General features: G+C 35.2%; 1 protein-coding gene across 3 annotated transcripts in view; it reads left to right on the top strand.

Annotated features, from left to right (window-relative positions):
- FILIP1 (filamin A interacting protein 1) overlaps window positions 1-12,490 on the top strand; it is a 223,944-nt gene that overhangs the window by 30,359 nt on the left and 181,095 nt on the right. Inside the window, exon 2 of one of the 3 annotated variants that reach the window (XM_070376210.1) lies at window positions 85-208. The exons of the other annotated variants lie outside the window; for them this stretch is intronic. The gene's annotated coding sequence lies outside the window, so the exon portion shown is untranslated. The remainder of the gene's footprint in view (window positions 1-84; window positions 209-12,490) is intronic. 3 annotated transcript variants of the gene reach the window in all.

Raw genomic sequence — 12,490 nt, 5'->3', positions numbered from 1 at the left:
GGCTTATTGCCTATAAACTGTGTCACATGGCTAATGCTCTGACTTGAACTGTCCTACCTTAAGGAGTTCTTTTCTGCTCCACAGTATTTTCATTTTGTGAACAAAAATGTGGCCAACTGTCCCTCAACCATTTCAGAATGATGGACTCTGGATATATGTCAACACTTGAAAATTACCATAGCAATCAGCTGAATTTTTCTCTCAGTTGGTAAGTTTGGTTAATTATAACATATTATGTTTTGTTTTTTTTTTTCAAGAGCAGTGTTTAGCTTTCACCACCTCCAGGATATTTATGTTTTATCTTTTGTTAACTATAGAAATGGTAAGACATTTCTACCCACTTTGACATATATAGGGATCATATAAAATTAAGCTGTTACCACAGCCCCAGAGGAACACAAAATATACTTTGCCAGAAAATTTTATTTGGGGCCTAATGAGAAAAAGACATTTTGTTAAAATTAACTACAAACTAGTTCTTCCAGTATCAAACTGGTAAGCTTCCTTGCAGTGCCTGTAGTATTTCAACAATAAATAGGTTTTTGAAATTAAAATCTCTATGTGAATGTAAATATGTCTAATCATTCCAAATGTTCACTAAGTAAATCGGGTGAAATTCTTTAATAAGTAATACGATGGGCATGAAAATGTCTTAAGAACACATTTTTAAAAAAAGAAAGATTGAAATAGCTCTTAGTGAGTATTTTACTGAATTTGGAAGAAAGAACAGATATATTCTCCAAGACGGTATTTTTTTTTTGACTTGTCATTTAGCATTATATGATTTTAAATAGAAACCAGTATAGTTATAAATGTAGTAACTGCAGAAATGTATCTTGGGCACGCTTGGGGCTTGGGCCTGTTGACCAGGGCTACCTGAAAAGCTGACCTTCCATTCGCCTCGTCTTTATAAACTCAGAGAAACATGCTGGGGTTGTCATCAATTATCTATGCACAGAGGCAGGGACTGTTCTAAGTTTCTGAAACATAGAGATTGGAAGAAACAGCACGTTGCTAAGTTCAGTCTGGGTAGTATTTTTACTTTTCTCTACAATTATTCCAATATTTTCCTACCTTTTCTAATTAAAGATTACAGCCCCCAGGAAAGGGAGTGAAGGCAAGAGGACATAAAACATCTTTAGAAATAGCAACAGGAAGCATCTTAAATGACCTCAGTAGAGCGGGGTACGTTTGTAGAGGTTGAAGACCAGGAAGATTGGTGCTATCACAGGGGAACCTCCAGATGCCCTACTCTGCACAGCAGTCTTCAAGTTCCTCAATTCCTGTGTTTTAACTTATATAAAAGAAGTTAAAGGACCATAAACCCTTTGCTTGTCCTTGTTGAGATCTTTTTGAATAAGTCAACTTCCCATTTGGAGGCTGTTGTGGTGATTAAAATTTCTCTGAGAAACTGTTGTATGAAGGCAGGGAAAATTCCTAACATTCAATTTCCACCTATATCATATTTGGCTATTGATTATTATAAATAGAAATGGCTTTCAGGAGAGGCTCCATTATTTTCCTTTAAATGTAATAGTTAATAATAAACTCAGTGCTTTCATTTTAATTTTTTAAAAATTAACTTCCTACTTATTACTTTTCTATTACTGTAGTTTCCTTTTCTTAAAATTCCATTGAATATTTAGAAATTTTAATTTGAATTTTGCTTTCATTATTCATTTACTTGTCACATATTTTTAGGACCTACAATGTTGTATCATAAATAGGCACTTTGGAGACAGCAAAGCAAATTCAGATACGTCCTTCCTCAGGGGTCTTCTATTAAGTTAAAAGCAACATCAGCACATAATCTTCTCATATTTAGTCATTTTGAAAATAGAAATACCTGATTGAAATTAGAAATACCTGATTTCGAATCCAGACTCTACTGATCGAAAAGGCCCAAAGCTCTGCTGTTGCCCACAGTCTTCCCTGTAGGATATAGATGTTAGTTAAAAAGGTAAGAAAATATTGAAATAAGTGATGGGAAAAGAAAGGTAAAAATGTGGCTAAGACACTTTGAAATTTGGGTATGTGCTGTTTCTTTCAATATCTATGGGGCTTGAGATGAGGTTTTTGGAAGAAGTAAGATTTATGATGTATTTTATATTTTGTCTCTGTGACCAATATATGTGTTGTGGAGATAATTTGATGCTTTTAGTTCTTTAAATATTTCTTCTTAAATAAATCCATTCAGTCCATTGACCAGAGTTAATGTTTTCCCACTGGTTTACATGTCAGAGCTAAAGACCAATGTAGACTAATGGGGAAGGAGAAAGAAAAATGAGTACATTCATGAATTATTCTCTGTTCTCACTTTAGACAAGTTAATTTTCCTTAAATTATCAGGTTCTGTCTTAATCATAGGCCACTTGTGGTTATCAAGAAATAAATGTTTGTATGTTTGGCCTTCATGGTTTTACATTTCATACTAAAAGCCAAATTCAACCCGTTTTTTTAAAACATCCTATCAAAAACAGTAAATGTAAGAGTCAGAGTTCTAAAAAAACAAGTCATTCTTAAATTACAAAATTTTTCTCCCAATGTGTATTAAAGTAAGACTTGAGAAGGCCTATTCTGTTAAATTAACATTCACATGTTATAATTGCATTGAGAGGATGACTCTTGCTTCCAGAGGAATCATATTAGAAATGAAAGAGCGCTTTCGTCACAGCATCCTGGGTGGGTAATTCAAACCTCATCCCGAAAACAGCCACAAAAAATAAAGCCCCACCCAAGATGACTTTTCATTTTTTTTAAGACCAGAGGGTGAAGAATATGGTGTGACATGAGGTTTCTTTGGATGCTCTAGTACTGTGAATAAAAGGAAGAAAGCTTAAATAAAGAAAGAAATAGCCTAGATTTTAATGACTGTTGTTCCATTCATTTCACTGGTTTAAAGCAACTTAGTTTACAGTTTATTATAACTTCATCACTTCCACATTTGTGACGCATGTTAAAAATAGATTGCACATTAAAAACCATTTAAAATTTCCTCAGTAGTAGATTCTCCTTGTTAAAAATCAGAACTTAATAGATCAAACGAAAGTACCTCTGATTAGTCCCTTCTCCAATGCCCGCTGTCTTAGCCCTCTCCCTTGAAACAGTCACCATTAACAATGCTTCTAGATTTTTCTCCATGGGGTTGCCCCTATCTGTGTGCATATGTATTTTAACATAAATGATGGCTCCATTATTTCACTTAATAATATGACTTAGACAGTTTTTCATGTCAGTACTTACAGGTCCACCTCATTTTTAGAAAGTTACAGCATGATGTTCCACAGAAAGGGTGCACAATTATTTATTTAGACATTCCTCTTGTCATGAATATTTAGGTTGCTTTGAATTTTTCACTATTGCAAATAACATTCCAGTGAAGATCCTTATACTTTCTCCCTTGGGCATGTAGCTCTCTGGGGGAGATATTAACAGTAGGATTTTAGGATGATATGTTATGCAAAAATCACCTCTTAATGGCTGTCCTTGTACTTATATTCTCTCCAGCTGTGTATGAGTGTACTCACTGAATTTTAATTTCCTCTGTTAAAATGAGGTTGAGAAACAGTTTATATAAAGCTTGACCATTTTTATTACTTCTTCTGTGAATTACCAATTTATACCCTTGGCCCATTTTTCAATTAGTTTGGGCTTTTTCTTTCTTTAAGTGACTTATTAATTCTAACCCTTTGTTGTTGTCTATGCTGCTTGCCTTCTAACTTTTAATATGCTTTGGTCATTTAGGTTTTTAAATTTTTAGTCATTTTTAGTCAAATTTACTATACTTTCTTTTATGACTTTTGCTCTTTTGTATATTATTTCAGATGGTTTTCTTGACTCCAAGGTTGCACATATTTGCCTATATTTTCTTCTAATAGTTTCTTATATACACATGCTGAGTAATATTTGTATGTATATAAGTATATGTGCTCAGTTGCTTCGGTCTTGTCTGACTCTTCACAACCCTGTGGACAGTAGCCTGCCAGGCTCCTCTGTCCATGGGATTCTCCGAGGCAAGAATACTGGAGTGGTTGCCATGTCCTCCTCCCAGAGATCTTCCTGACCCAGGGATTGAACTTGTGGCATCTCCTGTGTCTTGTACATCACAGGTGGATTCTTTACTGCTGAGCCACCCAGGAAGCCCATATATATCTGTTGATGGACACGTAGGTTGCTTCCATGTCTTGGCTATTATAAATAGTGCTGCTATGAACATTGAGGTGTATGTATCTTTTCGATTAGATTTTTCATCTTTTCTGAATACATGTCTAGTAATGGGATTGCTGGATCACAAGGTAGCTCTACTTTTAGATGTTTAAGGACCCTCTATACTGTTCTCCATAGTGGTTGTATCAATTTACTTTCCCGTCAGCAGTGCAAGAGGGTTCCCCTTTCTCCACACCCTCTCCAGCATTTATTGTTTGTGGGCTTTTTAATGATGGCAATTCTGACTGGCATGAAGTGATACCTCAATGTAGTTTTGATTTGCATTTCTCTAAAAATTAGAGGTGTTGGGTATCATTTCATGTGCCTTTTTGCCTTCACGTCTTCTTTGGAGAAATGCTTACTGAGATCTTCTGCTCATTTTTTGATTGGGTTGTTTGTATTTTTTGATATTGTATGAGCTCTTTATATATTTTGAATTTTATCCTCTCATCAGTTGCATCATTTTCAAACATTTTCTCCCATTTAATAGGTAGTCTTTTCATTTTGGTGACGGTGTCCTTTGCTGTGCAAAGGCTTAGTGTTTGATTATCTCCCCTTTGTTTATGTTTGCTTTTATTTCTTTTGCCTTGGGAGACTGAACTAAGATAATATTGCTATGATTTATATATGAGAATGCTTTGCCTATGTTATCTTCTAGGGTATCATGTCCTATATTTAGGTCTTAAACCATTCTGAGATTATTTTTGTGGTGTTTGGTGTCAAGAACTATTCTAATTTCATTGATTTACATGTAGCTGTCCAATTTTCCCACCACCACTTGTTGAAAACACTGTCTTTTCTTCATTGTATATTCTTGCCTCCTTTGTCAGCTTAACTGAGTGTAGGGGGGTGGGTTTATTTCTGGGCTCTTTATTTTGTTCCATTGACCTACAAGTCTGTTTTTGTGCCAGTATAAGGTCTTTATTATTAATGAGTACCTGGTATAATAAATTCCCATTTGTATGTGGGCCTGTTTCTGGACTCTATTGTGTTTATATTAAACATTAATATCTCAGAGTTCTAATTGCTATAGATTTCTAATATGCTTGATATCTAATGGGTTGACCCCAAAGTTCCTTCAGCTTTAAGGCAAAAATAAAAGACACATTTTTCATTTTCACTTTATGGAACTTTATAGAACAATGTATGCACCATTTTGTTCCATTGCCTTCTGACATTTTTTCAGGCAACTTCACAATTCCATCTTGCCAAAACTTTTTATCTTTTTGAGCAAAGAACTGTTCCAGGTGCCTTTTACAGTCTTCCAGGGCATTGAAATTTTTTCCACTAACAGGATTTTGTAAAGACTGAAATAAATGGAAATCTGAAGGTTCAGTATCTGGTGAATAAGGTAATGAATCAGAACTTCCCAGCCAAGCTGTTACAGTTTTTGCCTGGTCATCAAAGAAACCTGGAGTTTTGTATTACCCTGATGGAAGATTATACATTTTCTGTTGACTAAATCTGGGCACTTTTCATTGAGTGCTGCTTTCAGTTGGTCTAACTGGGCGAGTACTTGTTAGAATTAATCATTCAGTTTTCTAAAAGGCGTTCATAATAGAGTACTCCCTTCCAATTCCAAAACCACCTTCTTTGGATAAAGACTGGCCTTTGATGTGGTTGGTGGTGGTTCATTTTGCTTGTCCCACAATCTCTTCCATTCCACATTATTGTATAATATCCATTTTTCATTGCCCATCACAATTTCTTTTAAAAATGGAACCTTTTCATTATATTGCAATGGAGAATTGCATGCAGAAATATGGTCAAGAAGGTTTTTTCACTTAACTTATGTGAAACCCAAACATCAATGCGATTAACATAACCAAGCTGGTGCAAATGCTTTTCAAGGCTTGATTTGGATATTTGGAGTATACTGGCTGTCTCCTGTGGTATAACAGTGATTATTCTCAGTTAATGTCTCCATTTGATTGCTATCAACGTCAACTGGTTTACCAGTTCTTGCACTGTCCAGCAAGAAATCTCCAGCACGAAACTTCACAAGCCACTTTTGACATGTTCAATCAGTCACAGTACCTTCTCCATTCACTGCACAAATCTGTTTTTTTGTATTTCAGTTGTGTTTTTATCTTTCTTGAAATATAAAGCATAATACACTGAAAATGTTGCTTTTTTCTCCCATCTTCAATATTAAAATAGCTACATAAAAATTCATCAATTTTGATAATTTTTTTTTTTTAGTGCAGCTATCACTATAGAATCTAACAAAATTAGTTTTGAATGAAGTTAAATAAAACTCAGTGCTACTGGAGCCATCTTGGGGAAAAAAATTGAACGAATTTTTGTCCAACCCAGTATTACAACAAGTTGCTTTTCTTTGTGTTTCTTTTTTTAAAAAATGACTTTAGTTACCATTGTTCATACAATCTTCTATATAAACTTTAAAACTTAATAAAAATTCTAGTTGGATTTTGAATAGGATTACATTGAAATTATATATTCATTTGAAAATAATTTATATTTTAAAAACATTGAGATTTTCATCTATGCATGTGGTAAATTTCCTCCCTTATTCAGGCCACTTTATATTTTTTCCATAAAGTTTTGTAATTTTTTTCATGTGTCACGCTTAGCTACTTAGTTATGTCCAGCTCTTTGTGAATCCATGGATTGTAGCCCTCCAGGCTGCTCTGTCCATGGGGATTCTCCAAGGAAGAATACTGAAGTGGGTTGCCGTGCCTTCTTCCAGGGGATCTTTCCAATCCAGGTTTCCAACCCAGGTCTCTCTCACTGCAGGCAGATTCTTTACCATCTGAGCCATAAAGGCTTTAATTATTTCTATTAAGCTTATTCCTAAGGACCTTATAATTTAATTTCTGTTGCTATTGGGAATGTGATTGCCCCCTCCCCACTTAAATTTTGAAAAGTGTTGATACCAATAGTATAGAAAAGTAGTTAATTTTTAAATGTTGATTTTGTCTCTTTCCATTTAATTGAACTTTCTTCTTAGTTACAGTAGTTTTTCATCTAAGCACCTTTAGTTTTCTAGCTAGATTATCATGTCCTTTATAACTAATAGTAATTTATCTCTTACTTTCCAATATTTATACCACCTACTATGGTTTTACTTATTTTATTCCATTGGCTAGGATGTCCAGTTTGATATTGAACAGTAGCAATAGCATTCATGTTCTGTCCCTGAGCTTAAAGATAATGTTTCTAGTTAGTTTCATCTTTGCTATATTTTTCAGGTAGATACCTTTGATCAAATTAAAGAAGTTTTGCTTTGTTCTTAGCTTTCATACACACAGACACACAACATGCATATGCACACACACACAACTATATATCTATATCTATATCTATCTATCTATCTATCTATATATATATATATATTTCTACACTTGAATCTTTGGAGCATCACTGAAATTATTTTTCTCCTAAATCATGTGACTAAGCTAGTGAATTACAATGGTTGTTCATTATTAGAAAAATCTATCTTTACATTCCTTGGATAAAACTTGCCTGATACTAATGCATTATTCTTTTAATGGATTGATGAATTTACATTTGTAATATTTTATTTAGCATTTCTGCATCCATGTTTTGATATTAGTTTAAAATTTTCTTTCATTATATGATCTTATTTTGAATTTTGGGTAAGCTTATGACCCATACTTAAGTAGGTTAGTAGCTTCTCATATCTTTCCATTCTTGTTTATGTAAAATATGAATTTCTATTTTTTAAAGGGTTGGTAATAATTGCCTACAAAATTTCATGGGCATGGTAAACTTAGGTTATGTATTTGAATATTGTTTTCAGTTTTTTTCTTCCTTTTTTGTGTTGATTTAATAATTTTCTACTTTTTTCCTGATAGTGTAAAAATTATATTGGTTTTTCTAGTAATTGCTATTCAATTTTTAAAGCATTCAACTTAATATATTTTCTATTGATGTCTAGAGTTTATCAGTGTCTCTCTATATTCATTGAACAAAATGAAATCTCTGTATACCTCAATTTTATTTGAAGCATTTCCTTTCATTACCATTTCCCCCACGTTGACATTATTTGGACCTTTAGGTCTACATTGTTATGGTAAAAATTATCTTTTTTTTTTTTTTAATCAAAACTTAACCAGGATTAGCAATATAACTTAATGGATTTCTTTGTTCACCATTGCTTCCTTAGTACTATATTTATTTTTATTTTAAATGGGGTAATTATTTCAAAGAGTTATTATAAATGGCAAACTTACTGACTCCTTCATGTTCCATCGTCACACTTGAATGATAGTTTGGTTGGGTATAAAATTGTAGGTTTAACTACCCGCCCCCCGCTATTGTTAAGAAGATTCTCTGTAGAGCATTTTTTTTTCTTTCCTACAGATTTTAGGATTTGTTTCCTTTATTCTCAGTCTTCTGAAATGTTAAAATAATGTCTAGGTGTGAGTTTTAAAAGTTTATCTTACTCAGTGCTTGGCTAGTCCTTAAATTGTGACTAATGTATATATTACTTTCCTTTACTACTTCTAATATCTCTTAGATGAGTGATTGGATATTTGGGTCTATTTTACATGATTCTTAATTTTTATTTTATATTATACCCCTTCATCACCTTTTCATGCATTCTGAAAGAACTTAATATTATAGTTAAGAAATTTGTTCTTGGACTCTGTCCATTCTTTGACCCCTTATTGAGTATTCTATTTCAATTATCAAAATTTTAATAGCTGTTCAGTTATTTCTAATTATTCATTTTCTATGGATTTAATATCCTCACAGAAAAGCCTTACAGGTTACAGTCCATGAGGTCACAAAAAAGTCAGACAGAACTTAGGGACTAAACAAATATCCTTATGGATACTCTAAAGTTTTATTATGACTTCTTTATTAATTTTGATTCCTTTATGTAAGTTCTTCCCTTTTTTTAAAACAAAGAACTCATTTCTTTTTAATGATATTGGCCTTCTTCTAATAATTATTCCTGAGTGTTTGTTCCTGCAGTTGAGACTCCTGGTTGGGCAGTCCATTCTATATATACTTGCAGCTGCTTAGACACAGGGTTAAGATTTGATGCTGGAAATCTGAAATCAGTCTGTTTTCAAGAGTATGTAGGAGGTACAGGGCTGCCACTGGGTGAGGTGCCTCAGAGGCCAGCTTCTGGTGGGTGAGGCGGTGGCTCCATCTTCGTGGGTAGCTGCACCATCCAGGACATCCAAAATGGTGCTTTGCTTCTTTGACCTAATTTCCCATACTCATTGCTTTCAGCTGAAGGCAGCAATTGTTGCTTCTGCTCTTTGACTCATAGTAGAGAGGGTTTTCACAGTCCAAACTTCTTGGCTATTTGTGCTACTGTTCTCTGATAGTCAAACTGTCCCCAAACTCCCTTGTCTTTGCTATTCATTCCTAACATTTTTGGTAGCACTCTCCTATTCTTATTTTAAGCTGTGGTTTAAAATCTTCATTTTAATCCCATCTTCTTTCTGTCTTCCAGTGTTTTCTTAAAGTTTATTTTCCTCCAAAGGTTGATACTATTTTCCAGTTATATGGATTTAAAAAATCCTTTCTAAAATCTTAAGTTCGCAGTGAGAAGAACAGGCTATAATCTATTCCCATTCTGTCACCTTGAAATGGACACCAGCATGCTTTTTAAAACCTTAGGAGGATGTTTTAAAAATAAATTTAAGAGACCAGTTTTCAGGACTGCCATTTATGGTCGTGTGTGTTGTTCACTGTATGAAGGCTCTGGCTGAGAAGGTAGATGAGAGCTGAAGTTGAGCTCACCACTTTCCACTGTAGTATGTTTCCTGGCAGAGAAAATGTGCTCATTCCCCCAGTGTACACAATGGTGTCCTGTGGGTCAGCATTGGGGCTGGTCATTTGAATTTTAAAATATATATGGGGATGGTTCCCTGATATATACTTACATCAAAACTCATCAAATTCTTCTCTTGAAATATGCACAATTAATTGTACACCAATTACAATACCTTGGTAAAGCCGTACAGTAAAGTTAGAAAATTAAATTATGGCATGCAGATAGTGAAGTAGATAGAATGTGCTGTTGGGTTTAGAGGGTAAATCCTGAAGTTTTCATGTTTTATAAACTGATGAGTATATTATCAAAACTCAGTTGACAAAATAACAATAATTTGAAAGAAGAGATATTTATGAATCATAGAAATGATATAAGTGATAGTAATTAGTTGCTAGTCATCTTTTATGAGAGAAAGAAAGTAGTAGAGCTAACCACCTGCCTTGGGTATCTTAGGGAAAGTTCTAGGTGGAGGCAGAGGGATGAAATAGTGCTGTCCACTGTAAGACCCATTAGCCACATGTGGCTGTTTAAATTTAAATTACTCAGCGCAAAATAAAAATTCAGTTCTTTAGTTATACCAGTTGTATGTCAAGTGCCTAAGTCTATGTGACTAGTGCCTTCTGCAGCAGACAGCACAGATATAGACCATTTTTGTCATCACAGAATGCGCCATTGGACAATTCTGAGCTAGATAACCTCTTCATTTAGATTCTTTCCATTCCAATAGTTTTCTCTCTGTAGATTAGTATATCAAATGTGATCCCAGAGTTTTGACTGTCTAAGGGGAAAATGGAGTATGGATGCACGCTAAATATAGACTAGGTACTGGGTGCTCGGGTCTTCCCAGATGGTGCTAATGATGAAGAACCTGCCGGCCAGTGTGGGCAAAGTAAGAGACGGGGTTCTATCCATGGGTTGGCAAGATCCCCCGAAGGAGGGCATGGCAGCCTACTTCAGTATTCATGCCTGGAGTATCCCATGGACAGAGGAGCCTGGTCTGGACTAAGGTCCATAGGGTTGCAAACAGTTGGACATGACTGAAGCAACTTAGTAAGCACCCACACACACACTGGGTGATTGATAACATTTTTGGTAAATGAATGTATGAATGAATACAGATATGAAGAACAGTGGTGAATTTGATAAAGCATAGCATTTATTCATCCACTTATGAATTCAACAAATATTTATCAAATATCTGTCATGTACTAGTTACTGCTTCAAAGTCTTGGGATATATAAGTAACCTAAGCAGACAAATATCACTTTTCTAGTGGAACTTATATGCCAGAATGTGGGGGGTAGTATAAATAATAAGCATATTAAATAAGTAAGTCATACCACAAGTTTTAAGGTGACAAATACTATGAAAAATAAAATATAAAGCAGAGTAAGAGGAATCAGGAGTGCTGGGTGTGGGTAGAGAAATATGGATTATAATTATAAATAGGGTGGTCAGGATATGCCTCACTGAGAAGGTGACATTTGAGTAAAGGCTTGAAAGAGGTGTGGAGTAAGGTAAACGAACATTTGGGCAAGGAGTATTCCAGGCAGAGAGAATACCAAGGCACAGGCCTATGTTGGGGGCATGAGCATCACATTTGAGAAATAGCAAGATAAGTGGCTGGAGTGAGAGGGTAGCTGGAGAAGGGCTCCGAGAGGTTACAGATGAACAGATCAATAGGGTCTTGCAGGCCATTGTAAGAACTTTGACTCCCAGATGATTGGACCAGAGAAGGAACATAATCTGAAAAGTTTTAAAAGATTCAGTGTAGCTTCTGTGTCAAGAAGACACTGCAGTGGTACAAGGACAGTAGCAGAAAGACCAGTTGGAGGCTGTTGCAATATTTGGTGGGGTTGCGGGGAAGCTGATGGTGGCTGGGTCTAGGGTGGTAGTGGTAAGAAGTGGTCAGACCCTGATGTACTGTGTAAGTGCAACAATAAATATCTGGGTGAGTTAGAAGTGGATATTGGAGAAAGGGAGTGGTCAGTTAGGATTCCAGAGTTTTCAGCCTAGCAACCAGAAAGATGGAGATGCCATTCACAGAGCCAGGGAAATCTAAGGAGGAGCACCTTAAGGGAAAGACCAGAAACTGAATTTCGGACATCCCACGATTTAGGATGTCTGTTAAAGTAGTTGAATAGGCTACTGGATAAGCACGTCCTGATTGGGAGAACAATCTGGGAGGGAAATAGTGTTACTGATAGGCAAGGAAATATATTTTCTGTTTGTGAACTAACTGCAAGTTTTTGTACATCAGAAGGTGATAATTTGTCAGCTGTGAGATGGGATAAAGATGTCATCATTTTGATCTTAGCAAGAGCTAGGAGAAGACCTGTCCATAAATTTTGCTTTGCAACCATTCACAAAATATCCAGGCCTTAATTTTGACTTTAAAAAAGGAAATGTTTCCCCGCAGGCGGGGATGTACCGGCATGGAGATGTGCCCTCTTCAGGCACAGGGTTTTTCTGTGATTTTTGCAGAAAGCACTTTAGCGGTTTTTT

This window comes from Bos mutus, chromosome 9, assembly GCF_027580195.1.
Source record: "Bos mutus isolate GX-2022 chromosome 9, NWIPB_WYAK_1.1, whole genome shotgun sequence".
Taxonomy (NCBI): domain Eukaryota; kingdom Metazoa; phylum Chordata; class Mammalia; order Artiodactyla; family Bovidae; genus Bos; species Bos mutus.
This window is presented reverse-complemented; position numbering and strand designations above follow the sequence as displayed.